We start from the raw sequence: 8,277 nt of genomic DNA, 5'->3' as shown, positions 1-8,277 counted from the left end.
CGAAGTACCTATTTCTTTACTACCCACAAAGGGCTAAACATAGAGGAGACAAACAAGGACAGACAAACGGATTAAGTCGATTATATCGACCCCAGTGCGTAACTGGTACTTATTTAATCGACCCCGAAAGGATGAAAGGCAAAGTTGATCTCGGCGGAATTTGAACTCAGAAGTCAGACGAAGTACCGCTTGGCATTTCGCCCGGCGTGCTAACGTTTCTGCCAGATCACCGCCTCACAACTATCCCCCCCCCCCATCGCCACCAGCATCAGTGTTTCCTAACTACAACAGTAACAATATGAACAACAGTAATATTGGTTTGAATTTTTGCCCCAAGTCCAGAGCTTCGAGGGAGGGCGAAAGTCGATCGTATCGAGCCCAGTACACAACTGGTACTTATTTTATCGACCCCCTGAAAGAATAAAAGGCAGCGTTGATCGCGGTGGAATTTAAACTGTGAACGTAAGCCGGACGAAATGCGTGTAAGCATCTTGTCCGGTGTATTAACGATTCTACCAGTTGACCACCATATGAAGAAGTGTATGAATGATGGCTTACATAGCGACATGGTCACACATTCTAGAAGGAAGGGGGTGTAACTGATTATATGGACCTCAGTATTTAACTGGTACTTTATTTCATCAATCCTGAAACGATGACAGACCGTCGTCCCACAAGCTTAAATTATAATGCATTAATGTTAATAACCCTTTTTATTATAGGCACAAGGCCTGACGTTTTTAGGGGGAATGGAGCTAGTCGATTACAATGCCCCCAGAATTTCATTGGTGCCTAATTTATTGACCCCGAAAGCATAAAAAGCAAAGCCGACCTCGGCGGCATTTGAACTCAGAATGTAGCGACGGGCATTTCGTCCAGCGTGCTAACGATTCTGTTAGCTCGCCACCTTACATTAATATTCGTTTCTACTCTAGGCACAAGGCCCGGAATTTTTGGAAAAAGGGGCCAGTCGATAAGATCGACCCCAGTGTTTTACCGGTACTTAATTTATCGATCCCAAAAGGTTGAAAGGCAAAGCCGACCTCGGTGGAATTTGAACTAAGGACGTACCAACGGACGAACTACCCCTAAGCATTTCGTCCAACGCGCTAACGATTCTGCCAGTTTTGCCACCTTACATTAATATTAATAACACAAACAATATTTCATTTAGTGCAGTGGACAATGTGCTTCGTGACATTTTCCCGCTAAGTTCTGAGTTCAAATACCGCTGATGTTGACGCTGCTTTTTATCCTTTCGACGTCGATAAAATAATAGCCAGATAAGTGCCCCTCCCCCACGGCTTCAGGACTTGTGCTTATAGTAGGGAGCATTATTATTATTATTATTAGTATAAAGGTGGCAAGCTGGCATAATCGTCAAAGCATCGGACAAAATGCTTAGCGACATTTGCTCCGGCTCTTGACGTTCAAATCAACTTAGACTTTCATCTTTTCGGGGTTCGTGTAATCGCTTAACTCTTAAAATTGCTGGCCCTTAGCTTCCACCACGGCCTCAAAACGTTTCCTGAACTTGGTGCATGCGTTCCTTACTGTAACCTTGGGAAGATCTCCAAGCACCTACTTGACCTTAGTCACCAACTTGGTCTCGATACTGCAGGGAGATCGGTTGTCTTTTACAACCAGCGGAATCAGGTGACGTCCTAGAAATTCTACGGCAGCCATTTCTGAATCTTTCTGGAGGTATGGTAACGAGCCCAATCTTACTGCCACAGATATGGCTTTCCACCAGCAACCCCCTCTTCGGCCAGGATTTGACCACAGTCTCTAGTAGCTCCTCATAGCCATCTGGATCGAGCCTAACAATGAATTCCAGCGAACAGACTCAGTCAGAACGTTTACCGTGTCCCTTCCTGGCCACGGTTCCGTAGTCACCGCTGCAGCTATCCAGGTCACGTCATAAAGAGCTCTCTGTACAGAAGTCAAGATGTCACCATTTTGATACCCAATGCGAAATGATTCAGAAAACTCTTTCCCAATTTCCAGATGGCTTCCGATCCTTCATCTCAGTCAACCTTTTCTCCACTACACCTTTAATACTTATGCTTCCTAATGCCGTTCACTGTTCATCAATGATCCCAATCGCCCTCCTGAAATCGTAACTCCACCGTCGTGGAGCACCCTTTTGATGTAAATAATTATTGGTGTTAACATGGTCCGATTTGAAGTTTTTCTTCTATGGAAGGAAGAGCAACCCTTCTTCTACCATACTCTCAATTTTGGTCAACTTGCGCCACAGGGTCTCGGAGGAGATAGTGTTAGTTGAAGGCTACCGAACCTGCCACACACAGACAACTTCAGCTTTATATATATTTTCACTTTGTGTGCGTGTGTATCCGTGTATACATCAAGCTGTTCCCGAAAAAGGAGACACAGGAACCGTCAAATTTAGCCCGAACATCCTCCCCCCGCGCGCGCGTGTATAAACATATATATCATCATCATCATCATCATCATCATCCGGTCGTGCTTATTGCTCGGATCGTAGTGACTCGTTTTCTCCAATCTGTCCGGTCCTCTATTGCGTGTGGTGGGTTTTCAGGGATGCACTCGGAATGTCTCAGTTGCTTTATGTATATTCCATGTGGTATACATATGTATATATATATATATATATATATATATATATATCACGTGATCACGTGACCGACCAGACCATCAGATGTTGCTACACATCGCTGGTCACAATGCGTTCGCATTGTTTTAGCCTTCGAATGACGCCACCCCGCTGGCTAAGCGAGCAGGCCAATAGAAGAAAGAGAGAGAAAGAGTGGTGAAAGAGTACAGCAGGGTTCACCACTACTCCCTGCCGGAGCCTCGTGGAGCTTTTAGGTGTTTTCGCTCAATAAACACTCACAACGCCTGGTATGGGAATCGAAACCCGGATCCTACGACCGCGAGTCCGCTGCCCTAACCACTGGGCCATTGCGCCTCCACACACACACACACACACACACATATATACATAATATATATATATATATATATATATAATATATATATATATATATACATACATATATATATATATATACCAGTTCTCTGTTTGTTGTAGCCCATATTTCCCTACCATATAACTTGCAGGTAGAACTGTACAGTTGATGAGGTTGCCGCGGGTTGTCCTGTCCAACTTTCCCTCGAGCACATCCCTTATGCCATTAAACGCCTTCCATCCGGCCCTTACTCTCCGTGAGATCTCCTTTTCGATATCTCGACACACATTCACTTCCTGTCCCAGGTAGACATATTCCTTTACCTCCTCTATTTCATCACTGCCGATCACCATTCGACCTGTTGGTACGTTGTCTGACTGCATGAACTTCGTTTTCATGCGGTTCATCTTGAGACCTGCTGTGGAGATTGGTAACGGCTCAAAGAGCCATGGAGCGGTCAATGCTTGGAATTTCGTTGAGAGAAGAGAGAGAGAGAGAGAGAAGAGAGAGAGAGCACATCAGTAGTGAGGTCATCAAGAGAAATCCGGCGTGAGGGATGTCATCGTAGAATATACACACAAGTTTAGATGGGCTGGACACGTCGCCCGGCTCGCTGATAATCGGTGGACCCGCGCAGCTGTCGAGTGGTACCCGCGCGAGCGGAAACGACTACTCGGAAGGCCCCCACGACGGTGGAGTTACGATTTCAGGAGGGCGATTGGGATCACGTGGATGAGAAAGGCGCGATCTAGAGAGGAGTGGACAGCGTGCTGTGACCATCGGTGTGAATGGACGCCCGACGGACTGGTCAGTCAAGGTGATCAAGGTGACATGTATATATATATATATATATATATATATATATATATATATATATATATATATATATATTTATGCATGTATGTACGTATGTATGTATGTATGTATGTATGTATGTATGTATGTATGTATGTATGTGTATGTATGTATGTATGTATTATTTCCTTCCGGTCTTTCAAAATGTGACCTCGTGTGTACCGTTGGCGATTTTTTTCCTCTGTCTTCTCTTCTCTGGATCTTCCCTTCTCCTATGTTTCCGACGAAGAGCTCCGCTTGAAACGTTAAACCCTCCTTCATCCCTTCTTTCCTGAGCGTCCAATAATACTATATTTGTTCCACGTCCTCGCGTTGTTGTGTTTTTTTTGTGCTTTCTTGTTTGGATTAAGTCTATATATATATATATATATATATATATATATATATTTCTTTATTGCCCACAAGGGGCTAAACATAGAGGGGACAAACAAGGACAGACAAAGGGATTAAGTCGATTACATCGACCCCAGTGCGAAACTGGTACTTAATTTATCGACCCCGAAAGGATGAAAGGTAAAGTCGACCATGGCGGAATTTGAACTCAGAACGTAACGACAGATGAAATACCGCTAAGCATTTCGCCCGGCGCGCTAACGTGCGTGTGTGTATATGTGCGCTTTGTACCTGTATGTGTACAAAACATACTTGTACGTCACAGTGTCTATTTGTAAAATACTGAGCTACACCGTCCATTGGTGTACATTTATATTTTCTATTTCAACCATCTTTCTTAACTGGTGATGGTCTTTTCGATGTTTTTCCTTCACTTCGTTCACAGTTTTTTTTGCAAAATATATATCCATGTTTTCCGCCTTGGCTTTTTACAGAATTTCACCCCTACCACCACCACCACGATTTTTTTGTGCTGTTTCTGATGGTTTCTTTCCCTTTACATCATTTAGTATTTGCTTATTCGCCTCAATTCTTTCCTTCTTTATTTCTTTGGTTGAGAAGTTGACGGTCTGATTAGTCGAATGAATGAGAGAGAGATTATGAAACAACTAGTAATAAAGAGACGTCAAAAATATTTTTTTTTTATGTGTAGGTATATGTATGTATGTGGTTTATTTCTTTTTACATGCTGAAATAAATCCAAAAAAAAACATCAGCTATATTTTGTTTTGAAATTTGTGTTTATAAATGGTTCGATCAAAAACAAAATACAGAAATAATAATAATATAATAATAATAATAATAATAATAATAATAATGTGCAAAAAAAAGGGAGAAAAGTTGAAAAATCTAAAATGAGATTCGAAAAAACGAACACAAACTATGGTAAAACTGCAGCGGCAGCAACGTTGTGCAGATGTTCCAAACAAGAAATTCAATCAAAATTCTGTATCAAAACTCAAAAATTGGAAGCCATTTCGACCATATATAAATTTGCTATAATTATTCGAACAGATACAAATGAGAAATCACGTTGGAATTGAATATAAAAGGAACTAAGATAAGAACGTGATTGAATAAAGGCGCTTCGAAAATTGGCTGTGGGTCACAGATAAAAAAAAATAGTGTTGGAAAAATCGATTTCTTTCTGGAAAACTTAGTAAAAGACGATAGTGATGGCGATGAAATTGTAAGAAAGAAACAACCACGATGTTTGTAAGTTCGATGAGGTGGTTGGTGGAGACCAATGATAACTACAACGACGATGACGATAATATTGATAGCAACGTAGTCGGTGGCAGACGACATCGCAAATACAGACGACAGCATCTCTGTAAGCAAAAACAAACATGGTTTCAAGGTAGACGAAGAATGATTAGAAGATAAGACGTGCAAAGATGAAAACTTTATGGACATTATATTGTTTTTATGGATGAAAGAAAGGAGAAAAATGTGAACTAAAATAAAATTAATTAATTTAAATTGGGAAAAATAAATATTAATAACTATTCACTGAAAATTTCTTCAAATATTTTTATAGTTTTGATGGGGTTTGTTTTTGCGGAATTATGGAATTTATGTAAGAAATGTCTTTTTTTTTTAATTTTTTGATGCTACTTTCTTTTATCGTTTTCCAAATTTCAATATGAATTTTCTTCAAAAATTATAAATAGTTTTCTTATCCATGACTGCAACTTTCTGTAAAATTTGTAAAGGAGTATATTTTTCATATGAACAGATGAGAAACTGAAAAAACATTATTTTACTTTCAACTTTGTTTATTTCTTTCTCATCCTCAGCATCTCTCTCTCTCTTTCTCTCTCTCTTTCTTTCTTTCCTCATCGCCCTCCGATTTCTCTCTATTCCTTTCTATGTTTCTCATTCCCTCTGTCTTTTCTCTCGCTTTTTCTCTCTCCCTGTCTCCTATTTTCTCTCTTTTTGTCTCTCCCTCTCACACACCCTCTCTCTCTCCCTCATTTGTCGTAAAAATATTTCAGGATTTACACGAAAATCAACATTTTAAGACTTTTACAATCCACTGTTATTTAAGTTTGTTTATTGTGGTATTAATAACTTTGTTTATCTGACGTATTAACATCAAAAACTAAAAGTCTGAAGCATCAAAAATACGAGATTTCCTGTGAAAAGAAATAATATTTTGATTCCTACTTCAATGTTTTGTTCCATCGTATGAATTATGATCAATTCAACAAATATAAATTTCTTTTATACTTGAGTATTTTCACTTTGTGTGCGTGTGTATCCGTGTATGCGTAAAAATATGTAAACGTATTTAAAAATTGGCACTTCGTCGGTTACAACGACGAGCGGACTCCGACCAACGGAACAACCCGCTCGAGAAATTAACGTGCAAATGATTCGGCGCTCCACAGACATAATATGCAGTGCTTGCAGGGACACCAAAACGGTTTGGTGTCACAAACATGCTAAGAAGACATTGATTTCATGTAATAAGTCTAGAGTAAGTCTATCTCTCATTTAAATGTACCCAAAAGAAAAATTTAAAACTGTAAAATACATTAAGTACGAATATTAATATCACAGGGTGAAGGGAAAGGAGAGAGAGAGAGAGAGAGAGAGAGAGAGAGAGAGAGATGCTGATGATAAGAAAGAAATAAACAAAGTTCAGAATAAAATAATGTTTTTTCCATTTTCTCATCTTCTGTTCATATGAAATATATACTCCTTTACAAATTTTACAGAAAGTTGCAGTCATGGATAAGAAAACTATTTATAATTTTTGAAGAAAATTCATATTGAAATTTGGAAAACGATAAAAGAAAGTAGCATCATAAAAATATAAAAAAAAGAAGACATTTCTTACATAAATTCCATAATTCCGCAAAAACAAACCCCATAAAAACTATAAAAATACTAGCAGTATCGCCCGGCGTTGCTCGGGTTTGTTTCGTCCCTTTAGAATTGGAATTTTTGAAAAGTAAAAAGTTTGCATTATGTAGCTTGTTATTCTCGTTAAATGAACATTTTTCTGGTTGAAATACACCGAAAAATGGCGACACAGCAGTCAAATAATCGTAAAAAAAATAGGGATTTTCATAGAAAAATAAGCACCCATTTGATGTAAATAATTTTTGGTGTTAACAGGGTCCGATTTGAATTTTTTCTTCTACGGAAGGAAGAACAAGCCTTCTTCTATCATACTCTCAATTTTGGTCAACTTTCGCCGCAGGGTCTTGAAGGAGATAGTGTTAGTTGAAGGCTACCAAACCTGCCATACACAGACAACTTCAGCTTTATAGAGAGAGAGAGTTAAAGAAATTTTCAGTGAATAGTTATTAATATTTATTTTTCCCAATTTAAAGTACGAATATTAATATCAAAGTAAATATAAAATTATGCCCAAATGTTTCGATTGCTACGCCGCTCTCATCAGCGGAAAGTGTTGTGTATACATGCAAGAATGTATACGCACAATACACTAGTTAATAACATGGAATAACTTTGAGCTATTTCATGTTATTAGCTCGTGTATTGTGCGTATATCATGGAATGTTTCTTATATTATAAAGAGATATATTAAAAGATTTATTTGGAAACATATGTGTTAAGATCTTAATTTACAGTCTAGCAGAACCCTCTTCATGTATAGAACGTATTCTAGACAAATTTGTGTTTATATGGGATTTCTAGAGGTGTTGTATGCAAGATTCGAGTGCCAGTGGAAAACAGCTCACTATTTCAATGATAATAACAGAATATCCCAAATATGTAAATAAAATAATTTTGCATACTAAACATTTTGTTCAATGATGAGATACAGTTAAACAATCGAAACTTAGTGCATAACGAAAATTGACATGTGTCTATGTATGTATGTATGTATGTATGTTATGTATGTATGTATGTATGTATGTATGTATGTATGTATGTATGTATGTTTGTATGTGTGTGTGTGTGAGAGAGAGAGAGAGAGAGAGAAAGAGAGAGAGTGAGTGAGGCATATTTATATGCATATGTGTGGATGAGTTGGAGAGTGTATGTTGGTATATATGTATTTTGGTAGTTGTGTATAGGGTGGCGAGCTGGCAGAATC

At 38.6% G+C, this 8,277-nt stretch overlaps 1 long non-coding RNA gene across 1 annotated transcript in view; it reads left to right on the top strand.

Annotated features, from left to right (window-relative positions):
• Positions 1-366: 366 nt before the first annotated feature.
• Positions 367-8,277, top strand: part of LOC118762377 — an 11,650-nt gene continuing 3,739 nt past the window's right edge. The window contains exon 1 of the long non-coding RNA XR_004998121.1: positions 367-456. This is a non-coding gene — a long non-coding RNA (uncharacterized LOC118762377). The remainder of the gene's footprint in view (positions 457-8,277) is intronic.

Source organism: Octopus sinensis, linkage group LG2, assembly GCF_006345805.1.
Source record: "Octopus sinensis linkage group LG2, ASM634580v1, whole genome shotgun sequence".
In the NCBI taxonomy this organism is placed as follows: domain Eukaryota; kingdom Metazoa; phylum Mollusca; class Cephalopoda; order Octopoda; family Octopodidae; genus Octopus; species Octopus sinensis.
This window is presented reverse-complemented; position numbering and strand designations above follow the sequence as displayed.